This window comes from Apodemus sylvaticus, chromosome 9, assembly GCF_947179515.1.
Source record: "Apodemus sylvaticus chromosome 9, mApoSyl1.1, whole genome shotgun sequence".
NCBI lineage: Eukaryota > Metazoa > Chordata > Mammalia > Rodentia > Muridae > Apodemus > Apodemus sylvaticus.
The window spans coordinates 13,364,722-13,381,066 of NC_067480.1; positions in this window are offsets into that span (position 1 = coordinate 13,364,722).

The window sequence follows — 16,345 nt, forward strand, 5'->3', positions numbered from 1 at the left end:
TGTAAAAAACACCCTTTATACATGAGAAGTAATATCCTCTTGGAGGCTTACTGATGAATATGCTCAGTCTTTCTTATTTCTTTCTGAACTCTGGATGACTGGTTTAAGTCATTAGATCAGGCTCAACCACCTTTTCAAGCTGCCTAAACCAATGTTGGTTCTTTCAACTTCTCACTTAATTGATCTGCTTGGCCTCAAACTAACTTTGGTCATTTGTTCTAATCATATGGCACCTTATTTTATGGTTTCAACTGACACTGATGACCTTCACTAAACTTAATGAGCTCAAGAACCATCTCCACTGCACTGCAGTGAATTTACTGCACTGACTCACAACTGACTCAACTGCCCGAACAATACTCAATTGAACTTCACTCAACTGCACTGCCCTTTGATTAGATCTCATTTTCACACACCACTGCTCTCTTCTATAAACTAACCTTACATTCACTGTTTGTTATTGAAACTGTATACTAAGGATGTGTATGTATTCCAGCTAGATCATATTATACAGTGTGTTTCTTCATTCAGCCTGAACAAATTGAACTTTGGGCATGATCTCTTGCCAAAGAAGCCATATTGCTTGATGAAAATTCCTCTACATAGGTCCATTTGATCCATCTGAAATGACATACCTTCATTCCCTATGGCTTGAATATAGTACATACTTTTAACCTCAAACAATACAGTTAAAGGTGATTTGTAGAAAGAAGTAGTTATGTTTAAAAGTGACATTTAAGGAAAGGCAGATAAAGTATCAAATCAGAGAAAGATTTGACAAAATGAATCAGAGATAGGATATGTTCAACTCTTACAACAGACAGCAAGGAGAAATCGCTTAATAGAACCATGGAGAGAGAGAAAGAGAGAGAGAAAGAGAGAGAGAGAGAGAGAGAGAGAGAGAGAGAGAGAGAGAGAGAGAGAGCAGAGAAGACAGTTTTTCTGGAACAGTTTTACAAAAACAGGTTACAGGTGAAGACAAAATGAGAAGCAGTAGATTAGAATAAATTGACAAAGTTAGTTTGAGGCCAAGCAGCAGAACAATTCAGAGGCCAAGATAGGCCAGTTTGAATCTGTCAGCCTGGAGAGGAGGTTGGACCAGAATTGATGATTTGGACCACCTAGCCAGAGTTCAGAAAGATGTTGGAAGGGAAAGTTTATTAAGACATCAGACTCCAAGACAACAACTATATCCATCCTAGATAAAATATTTTTACAAAACTCTAGTAGATATTGGAGGTGAATAATTATTTGTGACCTTATTTCTAACACAGCATATTTCACTGGTGATCCATATAGGCTGTCTGTCTTAACAATCACCATTTCAATGCTTTCTTAATATACCATTTGTTTTCAATACATGTTCTATAATAAATTGATAGAAATATACTTTATACTATAAGTGCAGTAAAATTGTATTATTCATATACAGAAAGACATTTCGTTCAGTTAGCTTCTCATTTTTAATATTTTTAAACAGCACTTGATCAAAACCCATATACTTTCTGGGCAAAAACTAATTTTGCAATAATTAAAAAATAATATATAAAAATGCAGCAATTGGCACAGGAAGTATTTCTTAGTTTCCTTCTGACATAAGTCTAGATGCTATTACTGTTACACTGTTAGTTTAGTTTTTTATAGGACTGCCCCTGTTGGAGTGTTTTTATCTTCTTGTAAATTTTGCTTTGATTTTCTTTTCTCCATATCCCTACAAGTATTTAGGGTTTCAGCCCTATTACAAATTGCATTTTTCAATTTTAACCAATTTAGTAGATATGTGGTTAATTTCCATACATTTATGACTTTATATCCTTCTAATAACTGTTGATGTTGTATTATATTTAATGTATTGATGAATCATGCTTTAAGAGTTTTATTTCTATATTTATGAATGCATATATCTGCATATTTATTTTTTCAAGACAGTTTCCAAAATCAGGCTGAACTTGAACTCCCTGTGCATTGAAGGATGACATCGAAACCCTATACCTCCTGCTTCTACTTCAGGGATTTAAGAATGCAGGTGTACAGTGACATACTTTGGGCTAGCACTCTACCAACTGAACCATATTCAGAGGATAAAAATCTCATATATTTTCTCCTTCAAAAGTTGGTTTCTTTTGGTTTTCATTGTGCTGAATGTTTAAAACTCCTTATATACTTCATATGATACTTCCTAATAAATATGTGAATTAAATATTAAGTTAATTTGGGGCAGTGAAGTCAATACAGATTTAAGATCATTGGAGAAGGTAAGAAATTCATCCTCAGAATACAGAAATGGTTTTTGTTCTAATCACATGATTATTCAATGTCCTTTGTTTAAGAGGGAGGAAATTTTGTTTTATTTGGCTATCATTAAAATACCATTCATATGATGCGAAATGATTTAGTTTGAGAATCTGCCTTGACAACATTTTTCTGAATAAATTTTAACCAGTGGTAACTGGATCATTTGCATGATCATCTAAGGGGTATTTCTTCCTTTTGTATTAAGCAAACAAAGAATAGCAATTATAAACTATTAATAATCTGGACAGTAAAGAGAGTAAAGAAACAGTAAAACTTCAATTAACACATATAGCATTTTAGTGCAGTTTTAAGAACATTTAATCTCCTCAATAGCTATTTTTATTTCATAGTACACAGATGTTTCTGAAGAATAAGTGCCAAGGAAACGAGAAAAATCAAATCTTTAAAATGCAAAGCACAATTTAAATTTATTTCAAAAATAAAAAATGTTAAAAGGATACATTTTGCTTCTGGAGTATAAATACAATATATCATAATCTACTGTCAAAAGTATTTACATATTTCATGTTTGTTCATTTAGGGTTTTAATATTAAACCATTTGAATTTTTAGTCGATCCTATCATTTAGTAAAGTACCATATCATCTTATTGCATGCTTATGATAGATGTTATAGAAAGCAGAGCAAATCAATGCAGATGTAGCAATTGTAGATGTGGGATTGGTTCATTATGCTCATAATCTAAGAATCTAATTTTTTTAATATCCAAAGTTAAGAAATTGATAAAATAATTATTATAGAATATAATTGCATTTTCTGTGTTTTAAATATAATATAAAAATTTTAATGGACTAAGGACATTTCAACAGTATTAACTTCAAATAAACTGTACTATATATTTATACATAATGTATACATACATGTATATATGCATATATACATATATACAGAATTTGTACATACACACATATATATTTTTGATTTAATGTAAAAAATTTAAAAAAACATAGAGAGAGAGTAGGGAGTATTTCGAGTTTATTTCAGAAGACAGAAATCCTGTTCTCATACTATTTTTCTTTGCCACCATTTGTTTTTTGTGTCAAACAAAATAATACTAGACATGCAACAAGTATATATTCCTCTGACTAAGCAAAAAAAAAATCTCCTGAATGTCTTTTTTCGGAATTATATTATATTAATTATTTATATTATATGTCAACATCCTGTGTAAGACAAAGCACAGACTGCAGAGTTTGCTCCTTTTCACCATTGTGTCTTGAAGGCTGTTACTGGCGGCAGGTACCATTACCTTCATAGCCATCTAATCTTGCCAGCAGGAAAATACAAACATTTATTGCATAGACATATATAAAATTAAAGTTTAACACATGGGAGTAAACAGTATCTAGTCACCAGAGTAGATACTTATATTGGTCATGGATAGGTACATATTCATACTGCAAATATAATAGTATATTATTGATAGCAATAGCATTTTTTTCCAATATTTCTTTGTTGTGTAGGAAAAGCAAAGATTGGTTAACTATTCTCTTTTCCTTTCATGCTTCTTCATGAGAGGTCAATGACCTCAGTGACTGTCTTAATTGTAAAATATCCCAACCCAGGCTTATTATTTTATTCAGGTTATTATTAGGCTTTTGTTTCTAAAGGGGTAAGAATACATAATCATCATGATGGTGTTTTTGTTTTTGCAAACACCAGATGTGTCAGCAAGAATAGCTTATATCTCACATCTTTAACTGCAAACTGGAAGTCGAGAGATTGGAATAAAGCATTACGAGTCTCTTCAAAGTTTAAACCCAGCCACAGAGACCACTTCTTTCTAAAAGGCTACGGCTCTTAAGCCTCCCCAAGCAGCCCATACCTGATGTGAACATTTTCAACTGTTCAAACCATAGAGTACATTGCTTTCAAAGTCCCCAGTGCATATGAAGCTAAGGATCTCAACACAACAATTTGATATTTTAAGACCTGGAATAAAGCACATTAGATCTTAGTAACAGTTCATTTTACAGCAAAGTCACTCCTGCTATTCTGAAATGACAGTTTTGAAAGATAGCACACATTTCCATAAACCACTAGTATCACAGTCTAAGTATCCTCCATAGTTATAGCTATTTTCCTCAAAGTTGGTTTTCCTGTAGTTACTCTTACATCTATGTCACTGAGTATTTTAGAAAGAGAAAAACTGGTAATAATTTGTTAAGACTTTGTTTTCTTTTCTTTTGTTTTGTCACAATGTTATTTGCTATATGTTCAAAACTCTTTGAAAATAGTCTCTTAAATGAAAATATTGATTTTTATGTTCTGACTATGATAGAAGACCACTATGCTTTTCTTCATGATACTTCCTATGAAAGAATTTTCACACAAGTGACCTTTTATACCCAGTGCATTTTCAACTTCTTTACTTATGGGATAATTATCTTGTACACTAAATCTCACCAAAATCACCAGGCTTTACTTCTCAACAGAAATTAGATTATGAAAAACAAACAAAGAAACAAAAACAACAAAACAAAAACAAAGAAAACATTTCTCTTATACGGGTCTTAACCTATTGTCTTTAATATATTATTTACTAATTAATAATTAAATAATTGGTTAACAATTAAAAACAGAAAAATCACACATGACAATTTTTATGGAAATATCTCATTCCTTTCTCCCCCTACTTTAACTGCTTGTATGTTTCCCACATTTCTCCCACAAACTCACATAAACACAGACAAATACACACATAGATACATATATACATGCATACATATATACATACATGAAAGCACATACTAGGGAGCCCTCTTAGAGTTGTGCTTGGTTACAAATGTGTAGACCTGACTATTTGGGGTGAGAACAGCAAGACAGGGCAGGCAAAGCTTTCTTTTTGTCTTGGCACTCATTGATTGGTGTCCTGCATCACTTTACACAGCTATGAGTCATTAGGAAAAGCTTCATATTTTCTTTCGTGTGTTGAGTAATCTTACCATCATGCAATCCATATTTAAGGGGCCATATTAATGAGATACTGGTGCATCATCCCTGTCATGACTAGAACATATTATCTCACTGTAGGCCCCTTGATCCAATGGCTATTAAAGTAAAATTTTCTGCCTGTTTCTTCTTACACATTCCCTGAGCCTTGTGTGTAGGTATTTTCACTATAGATAAAATACACTGGGGATGAGTACCTGCATTTGGTACTTTCCTCGTGCTGTGATAAACCAACATAACCAATTAACAATTAAAAAAATGAGTTTATTTTGATTTACAGTTTAGGAAGGATACATGTCTATGAGGCTGGAAGACAAGCAAATGGTCTCAGGAAACAAGCCGGAATTGCCATTCTAATATCAGATAAAATTGACTTTCAACCTAATGTCATCAGGTATGCCTCAACAGAAGAGTGGATGCAAAAAATGTGGTATATCTACACAATGGAGTACTATTCAGCCATTAGAAACAATGAGTTCATGAAATTCTTAGGCAAATGGATGGAGCTGGAGAACATCATACTAAGTGAGGTAACCCAGACTCAAAAGGTGAATCATGGTATGCACTCACTAATAAGTGGATATTAACCTAGAAAACTGGAATACCAAAAACATAATCCACACATCAAATGAGGTACAAGAAGAAAGGAGGAGTGGCCCCTTGTTCTGGAAAGACTCAGTGAAGCAGTATTCGGCAAAACCAGAACGGCGAAGTGGGAAGGAGTGGGTGGGAGGACAGGGGAAGAGAAAGGGGCTTATGGGACTTTAGGGGAGTGGGGGGCTAGAAAAGGGGAAATCATTTGAAATGTAAATAAATTATATCGAATAAAAAAAAGATGCTATGAAATGTTGAAGCAAATAGTAGGAACAGTCGTCAAACGGGGCTCCCATAAGTTAGCTGAGAGGACAAACTAGATAAGCTGTATGCCTTTAAACTTTCTATGTGTACTTCTGGTGACACACATTTTTTCAACAGCCACACATTCTAAATTTTCCCAAATGACAGCACCAATGGTCAAATAAGTGTTTAAATGCCTGAGATTATGGAGAAAATCTCTATTTTAAACCACTACCACTCCCCAAATGACTGTGCTCTCCATTTTGAACAGCATCTCTCCAATGCTCTCCATTAAAGGGCTAAGTATCTATGGAGGGTTACACTTCTGTGTGATTATAGGAATAAGTATTTATAATAAAGTTAGAAAGTATACTAGTTAAACAAAATTACAATGGTAGTTTCTTCTGTAGCCTCCATCAATATTCAGGGGTGGTAGCTATATTTAAAATACCATCCATGAATTCCTTTTAATTGAGCAGACCTTAAGTTGAAATAGAAAGGTGAGATTTACTCCAAGATAAAAATGTAATACTATTCCACACTGGAGGATATCTGCCAGGCTGACCAATACTGGGATCATAGATACTGTAGTTTGATATTATTACTGATTGCTTTTCTTCCTTGAAAAATTGTATAGTAGTTCCAATATACTAACTTTAGCCCTCATAAATGTAAGTGGCAGCCAAGTCAGTTCCAGTCTGATTCCTCCAAGTCCTGTGTCCAACGCATGTGATACCTCATCAATATGGTCTTACCATCAAATTCCAATATGCAAACATAGACCATGGTCATAGCCTATATTATTTGTGGTGTCTATTGCAACTATTTTTTGACAAGAATGAGAGGGAAAGTATTCCTTTTCTGGTGCCTGGTCACGGGAGTTTTCTTAGACATGCTATAGTTCTTAGAGAATTATCCTCTGTGGCATAGTTCCATTTAAATTATAAATGCAAGCTAATTAGTTTGTGGGTGACCCTATGACTACTTCAAATGACTTAGTATTATTTATCTTTTATGCCACACTCTCCCTTGGTATTTTGCATTCCCATAACATTCCCATCTCATTGCCACCATGATGAATTTATCCTTTCCTGTTTATGGGATTACAAGCAAAACTTTAAAAAAAATCCAAGTTTGTTCTTTGGCCATGGAGTAAGAAGCAAGACATTCAAGCATTTGCCATGGGTTCCACTACAAAAACAAATATCTAATGGAGAGATGGGAAAGATGGAGTAAGCAGTTGAGAGGTGGCAGAGAAAGTGAGGGGTGCATATACTGAGAAGTAAGGGGGAACTTGAGACTCTCCTTGGTAATGAACAGGCAGATGTGAAGAGGTCATGGTAAGGATCTGGCCAGGGCTATCCTCATGGGCCATGTTTGGTCCTTGGTCTTGCCTCTACAGAGCCACTGTGCTGATTTCTGTTGCCCAAGTTACCATCAAACGTCAAGAGAATGTTTGTGGCCTGAGTTACTACCTGAGGCCATGCAGATTTCTGCTGCCAGTGACCACACCTGGGTCACTGGGTGTATGGCAGTCATGGTAGGTGTAGATCTTCCAAGTTTGTGTTACCACCAAATGCTATGCCGATGTCCCTGGTCTTGACTATCTTCTGAGCCATTGTGCTGACCTTGCCCTCTCCTTCACCAGCCCACATACTATGGAGAACTGCCCAATGCCCTAACTTGGGCAGTATAATAGAGCTGACCCTGGTGGAGTGGGTGCACGTGAACTTGTCCTGTTCCTCATTAGCTAAGGAACTCTGGAGTACAGGCCCTGTGCTTCACCTGGGCAGCACAGTAGAGCTGACTCAGGTGGACCAGGAGGCCACAGGAAATAAGAGTAATTGATCTGACCCTGCCCCTTGCTAGCTACAACACTGGGTAAGCTATCTGGGGTAATCCTTGAGAGCTTACCCTGGTGATATGGTGGCAGGAGAGAACAGGCTTCCCAGATCTAAGGCTTTGATTTGTCCCACCTGAACATCTATCCCATTTATGATCTGCTGGAGATTATGAAAGAACATGTCTGACAAATCCAAAGTTTCAGGATCTCATGACACTGGGCAACAACAGGACATCCAAGAGCCATCCAGGTGACAATCTAGTATTGACAGTGTTGATAGCATAACAGAAGCCAGAGGCCATGAAAGAGACAAATAACTCATTGCAATAAACACTTGCAACTAAAGATGTGTGGAGAAAAAGGTACACTGTATGACACACTGTGATTCAGTACAGCTTCTGTGACAAGATATTATTGTTTTAAGAAAAATCTATCTTATTTGACTTATTTTTACCTTATTTTTATGCCAGGGCGGGGGTGGGATGAGTGCGTGTAATGGTTCATTTATGATTGGCCCAGGGAGTGACTCTATTAGGAGGTCAGACCTTGTTGGAGTAGGTGTGTCACTGTGGGTGTGGGCTTAAGACCCTCACCCTAGTTGCCTAGAAGTCAGACTTCCAATAGTAGCCTTCAGATGAAGATGTAGAACTCTCAGCTCCTCCTGCACCATACTTGCCTGGATGCTGCCATGCTTCTGCCTTGAAGATAATGGACTGAACATCTGAGCCTGTAAGCCAGCCCCAATTAAATGTTGTCTTTTATAAAACTTGCATTGGTCATGGTGTCTGTTCACAGCAGTAAAAGCCTAAGACAGTAGGATTGGAGTACATGGTGTAAAATTCACAAAGAATCAATAAAACATCAAGAAAGATTTTAAATAATCATTTATTAATTTTTATTAAATTATTTTACTTATTTACATTCCAAAAGCTTCCCCCTTCTTGTTTCTCATTCTCAATCAATATTTTTAAAGAAGAAAAGGAGATATAAACAGTGAAACTAATCTTTTTAATTAAAAATAATTGGCTAGAATGTTATAAGGTTTAAATTTACAAAATAAAGTAAAAAGAGGTGAGATGGGGAAGGAATGTGAGAAGAAATGACCAGGAGGAGGGCAGTGAGCAGGATGTAAAGTGAATAAGTTAAAAAAAGAAAATTAAAAAAATAAAGAACTACCAATAAGTATTAAGAATTCATTTGTGCACTGATTATGTAAAATATTAAATATTTAATGATAGAAATACTTTTCTTCAATGAGTAAAGCTTTAGACAATAATAGAGATTAATAATAGAATATATTATATATGAAACTTATCTGGCACATGAAAGGAATTGAATGTTTAATTTAGAATAGTCTTGATATCTCTAACGTTTTAAATATTTTCATTAAATCAAGATTTGTCCTAAAATTTCAAACAAAATTGTATTTCTACCGTAGCGTACTTCAGAATTTTACTGACTTTATAATAGAGCATGCAATAGTAATTTCCCATTTTGAAATCAGTCTCCGAACCTTCCGCAGCTCTTTGCATTTAAATCAGTAAATACTACGTCCATTTCTACCTGCATAATCATTAATGCAAGTTATTTCATCTGAGTGAAGAAAAGCTAAATTGCAGAAGTCAGCTGCTTTTGTTAAGCTGCATTTCATCATGTCTCAGCTTCCTTCTGCTCTGTGAATGCTCATTATTCTATACATCTTCAGAAAGATTAATTATGCCAATCAGACTATGACATGTTGTTATCTTACCAAATCAATCTAGTAGTGATTCTGTATTACAGAGCAATTCAAATGTAGAAAAAAGATCTTAAAAACCACTGAAGTTTTCTGCATTGAAGACATTGAACAGGATACTTTTAATTGTATAGAAAATAGAGTATATAGATTCATTATATTTTATTGAAAAGCAATTTCCCGAGATGATTTCACCATGCATATGACATATGTGAAAAATGCAAAGTGACATTCAGTGACAGCAGCATCCAGAAGTAGTGTCATGATTTCCCTTACTCTCTATTCCCTTCTGTGACTATTCAAACTCCCATCTGCCTCAACTTCCTAGGTTTTGATCCCTGTAGAAGATTTGTTTTTCACCAAACCTTGAAAATATTTTAGGACTTCTTTAAAATACAAAGGTAAGAATAACATTCATTTTTCCCTCCTTGCATTCTTAGAAATTCAATATTTCCTACTTAAATGTATTTTTTTCAGTTTTTCATTTATATAAACAGAAGTATTTCACACAATATATCATGATCATACTTTCCTTCCCCCATATCCTTTTAGATCCTCCCCATTTTTTCCTCCAAATGAATGATAATATAATTAAACATGATAGCATAAAAACAAACAACCCAGAATGGGACAAAACAAAACAACCAGAGGAAAAATACTCATCCCCCCCCCAAAAAAAAACACATGGCAAAAGAAACACATAAAGAAAAAGAGATGCATATTAATGCACACAGGAATGTTACAAACACAAAAGCAGAAGTCATAGCATATGTTTAAAGGACTAGCAACTTAAGAAAAGATAAATTAAAAAACTCTGACATAAAAATTATTTGACAAATAACCTTCAAAATATCATTTTGTTGCTTTGTATTGGACTGCCCTTAAGAGTGCTTTTGTATTACCAGTTAGATTCCATCAGAGAAAATAAATTTGACATTTGAGAGTGATTATTGATTATAGATAGCTTCTGGATAAGCAGTAGGTCCATTTCTTCTCTCAAGTCTCCTTTCTATGATTTCGCTGATACAGACCCTTGAAGGCCTTGTGCATGCTGCCAAAATTTCTTGAGTTTATATGAGCATGGGTTCTTCTATGTTTAGAAGATTTTTATTCGTCTGTCTCATAATCATTCTGTTTTCTCTTCTACAGGGCTTTCTGATCCTTGAGGGGAGGGATTTAATGGAGACATTTTCTTTTGGGCTGCCTGTTCTAAGATCTATCACTCTGCAACATCCACCTCTGGTTCTCTCTATTTGTTCTACCTACTACAGGAGGAATTACATAGAAGTATGTCTTTAGGAGTCACTTAATGGCTATGTTGCTTCACCATAGCAGAGGTAATTGGTTTTTTTCTAGGTCCCTATACCATCTGGTCTCAGGTTCTTGGCTTCTGAATAGTGATAAATATGGATTCCATCTCAAGGGGTGGGCTTTAAATCCAATAAGATGCTGAATGGTCAATCCTATTCAAACAGGTCATCATAGCAGAATGGAGTGTTTGTTCCTGGATTAGTGTTTACCTTTCTCTATTGGTAGTGTGAAGCCAGAGTTTGGAAAGAGCTAGAGAGGGTGAGCTTATTCAGCAGAAGACTTCCAAAATGACAGTTGCATCAGATGAATAAAGGTTATTTTATAGCAGCCTATATATTGAAGAGTTAATGGCTAATATTCACATATGAGCAAATTAGTCCAGATTTGTCTCTCTAGGTCTGGGTAGATCATTCAGGATGATTATATCACAATCCATTCTTTTATCAGCAAATTTTACTTTTTGAACAGCTGAGTAATATTCTACTGTGTTTATGTATTGCACTTACATCCCAAATGCTGTCCCACCTCCTAGTTCTGCATCATAGTGTTCCTCTTCTCATCCCCACTCTCATTTGCCTCCCCTGGGTATTCCCCCACCCTGGGGAGACATAATGTGCAAGATTAGGAATCTTCTCTGCATCCCTCTGTGGCATATGTGCCAGGGGCCTCACACCAGTCCATGTATGCTCTTTGATTAATAACTCATTCTCTGGGAGTTTCCAGGAGACCGGGTTACTTGACACTGTTGGTCTTCCTGCTTGGTCGCCATCATATTCAGGGCCTTCAATCCTTCCCCTAACTCTTCCATAGGGATCCCCACATTTGTCCATTCTGTGGCAGTGGGTATCTGCACCTGTCTTAGTCAGATGATAGGTAGAGCCTCTCAGAGGACAGCTATGGTTGGCTCCTGTCTGCAAGCACAATACAGAATTACTACTAGTGTCAGGGATTGGCTCCTGCACAAGGGATGGGTCTCTAGTTGGTTCAGTCACTGGTAGGCCATTCCTTCAGTCTCTGTTCCATATTTGTCCCTGCATTTTATGTAGACAGGACAAATTTTGGGTGAAAAGTTTCATAGATGGGTTGGTGTCTCCATCCCTACACTGTGTGTCCTGTGGACATTGCACAGTGTCCTGCTAGAGGTGGTCTACTCAGCTTCCATTCCATAAGCTTTGAACATTTTGGCTAAGTTCATCCACATTGACTCCTGAGAGCCACACTCATGTCAATTCTCTGGGACTGCCTAGAGATTATCCCACAAACACCACAGGCAGCTGGATATTTTCATTCATTCTCCTGGCCCTCTGGGTCTCTTTCCTATCTCTCCCCATATCTGATCCTCTCCCCTTCTTCCCCTCTCCCTCTCCTTTTCCACCCAGCTTCCTTCTTCCCTTTGCATCATGGCTATTTTTGCCCCTTCTAAATGTGGTTAAAACATTCTCATTGAAGCCTTCCTTCTTGTTTATCTTCTTTAGATCTGTGGGGTATATCATGGATTTTCTGTACTTTTGGGCTAATTCTTACTCACCAGTGAGCAGCTTAGAATCACATAAATAAATTCCCAGAATTGTTCCCGTCTAAAAGAACTGCAGCAACAAAAATGGAGAATAGATTCAGTTTTTGGAAACATAGGCCAGCGACCAGCACAATTTAGGATTTATTTCATGGTGGAGCACCAAGGCATGAGACTAATACTGATGCTATGATGTGCTTGCAGACAGGAGGTTAGCATGACTATCCTCCAAGAGATCCTTCCAGCAGCTGACTGAGACAGAAGCAGATAGTTACACCCAACCGTTGGACTGAAGTTGCAGACTCCTATGGAGGAATTATGGTTAGGACTGAAGAAGCTGAAAAGGATCATAGTTGATGAGCAGTCTCAACTAACCCGACCCTGGGAGTTCCCAGAGACTGAGGCACCAACTAGGCAGCATACATGGGCTGCTCTGAGACCCCTGGCACATATGTAGTGGAGTACTGCCTGGTTTGGCCTCAGTGAGAGAAGATGCCCCTAAATGTTGAGACTTGAGGCCCCAGGGAAGGGGATGGCAATCAGGGATAGGAGGGGAAGGTGGAAGCACCTTCTTAGAGGTAAGGGCATGGTGGAATGGTATGAGGAACTGTGGGAGGCAGTGCTAAGAGGAGGAGCAATGCCTGGAATGTAAATAAATAGACAAAATTAAATATAAAAGATAAATAAATAAATAATAAATACAGACCATTCAGATAAAAGAGGTTTTTGTGTAGTCTTCCAGTTTAAGACATTACAATTCTAACTGTTATACCTTGTTGCTAGCACCTTCATGCCCAAAAGAAAAATACTAAAATACTTTGCTTTATTAATTTGTATATCATCAAAAAATTAATTCAAGTAACCACAATACTTAAAAAGAGAATACTGGCTACATATTACCTTTCATAATGGATCTATATAAGCAAAATATTAACACTTTTTTTTCTGTATTCTTTGTTTTCATTCCAAATGATTTCCCATTTCCCAGTTCCCCTTTCCCCATATGTCCCATAAGCCCTCTTCTCTCGGCCCATTCCCCAATCACCCCCTCCCATTTCTCTGTCCTGGTACTCCCCTACAATGCTGGATCAAGCCTTTCTAGGACCAGGGCCATCTCCTTCCTTCTTCTTAGGAATCATTTGATATGTTAATTGTACCTTGAATGTTCAGAGCTTCTGGGCTAATTAATATCCACTTATTAGTGAGTTCATTCCATGTGTATTCTTTTGTGATTGAGATACCTCACTTAGGATGATATTTTCCAGTTAAAACCATTTGCCTAAAAATTTTGTGAATTCATTGTTTTTAATTGCTGAGTAGTATTCCATTGTGTAAATATACCACATTTTCTGTATCCATTCCTCCATTGAGGGACATCTGGGTTCTCTCCAGTTTCTGTCTGTTATAAATAAGGCTGCTATGAACATAGTGGAACATGTGTCAGGTCTCTGAGGAAGGAAATTGAAGAAGACTTCAGAAAATGGAAAACACTTCCATGCTCATGGATTGGCAGGATTAATATAGTAAAAATGGCCATCTTGCCAAAAGCAAACTACAGATTCAATGCAACCCCCATCAAAATCCCAACTCAGTTCTTTACAGAGTTAGAAAGAGCAACTCTCAAATATTGAGGCTTTTAATGTGTATTTCCTTCATGGCTTTATTCTCAACATCTCTTCAATTCATTGACTTACTGCCCTTTGTTATTAAGTACAATTTAATCATTGAATCTAATCAGATATTCAACAAATATTACACATTATATTTAACTTAAATAAAAATTATCATATATAAAAACTATTATAAAAATTAAAATCAAGTGAAATGATAACATTTAGTCACAGCAATTGATTCTGGACAAACATGAAAGTCTTTGCAAGTGTACGAATGATTCACTTAATGTTAAAATTCAATTATAAACATCTTTTGGTATGGGTACCATCGTGTTTTCCATTTTCATCTCAGGATATCTGGAAATATAGTCTTATTAAATTGAAGGTGGTTGTTACCATACTTTTAAGCACATGAATGCAAATCTTTTGTTTTCTATTATTGTTTCTGCCATTCTTCCTTGTAACATCATTTGCTAAATTTATCCCATAGTAGGTTTTATTGTTTTGTTTTTTTAGTTATGAAGAGAAGATAGGGCACATTTGTGTGGATTGTAGTATTAATCATAGATGTTTTAAATTTATTTTTAAGCTATTTTAAGTCAATTTATTTCTAACCTAATTATACTCTTGTTATTATGAAATAATCACTAGACAATGAACATTATTAAGACAAATAAGGATGATTCATTACATGAGTGACTAATGTGAATAATTTCTAAAAATAAATTATTCTATTATATCCAATTCAGGGAGAAAATGTCAATCACATTATATAAGACCATCCTGTATCAATACAAGAATCTGAATTTTGACTGCTCAACAGAGTCAGAAATTAGTGTTCTAGAATCAGCTACAAATAACATCTTTTGTAAATAACTAAAATAAGTGACAAACATTTTTGTTGCACAATCAGTTGTTCTCCATTCTGAAATCATGATTCTGAAATCATTTAAATCATTTTAAACATATCCAACAAAGACAACATTCAGAAAACTGTAATTATAAAAGCCTCACGTCAACATCATTACTGTAGTAACAGAAGAGAAAATAAAGTAACAGAAGAGAAAGTATGACAATAAAAAAAAAATGCCTAGTCTTACGAATCTTTGCAGAGCCTGGAAAGCTTCAGCTATAAGAGCCATCAATGATGGGCTGGGAAACGAGTGGAGATTAAAATGTCAGAACAACTCCAATAGAGTTTTCCAAACTTCCCATTTTGTCCCATATCAAATACAGAATCTGATATTTAATCTAAGATTTGAGATGTCGAACTAATTGTCATAAAAGTCAGTGTGTCAATATTAGTATAAGTCATGCACATAGTTCTGCCATAATGCCACAAGCCACACTTGCATCAATATTGTTGAATTACAATATCAATGACTTGTTTCCTTTTTCACAGAAGGAAAACATGTCTATGGACATATTCTCCCCCCTTAAAAACTATATATTTAAATAATTAGAAAGATGGTTTAGAAGCTAAGAGCATTAGTTGCTTTCCAAGAGGATTTGCGTATGAATTTAAGTACCTAGCTGGCAATGCACAGCAGACTATAACTTCAGTTCCAATGAACATGTTACCTTCTCTTGGCATCTGCAGACACTGGGCATAAAAGTAGTGCACAGAAATACATGTAAAGAACACATTGAGACAAAGATAAAATGAAAAATACATCTGTAAAATATTAAATTACAGACAAAGCCCACATTTCAATAACTTTTTACATTAGAGTAAAGCAACAATGTCTGTAGTCTTTGTTTTTAGTAGAATTGCACCAAGGTAAATTATAGAAGAATAAACCATAATAACATATCACATCATTATAAAGACAGCTAAATTTAGAAGGAAAAAGAAGATATCAAAGTATATAACTGGAATGTAATTTTATGTTTATGCAACACAAACTACATTGTGATAAAGGTGTTACCATGATAAAAGGATTACAGGGGATATTGCTTAGGGAAATTTTCTAGTAAGAGGATAATATAGTTGATAAAGTATCCCAGAATGTAAATAAAATAAACACTATAGGGTGATTATACGATTAAGGTTTATGAGAAGAATGAGATATGATATTGAAAAATCTTATACATACTATATAATATGCATTTATCAAAGTGTATGTTGTAAGAATAATATAGTACAATAATAGAGGGAAAAGGACAGGGTCAATCATAGAAAGATTATAGCATATCACAGAAAATTAACAAAAATGAAACTTGATT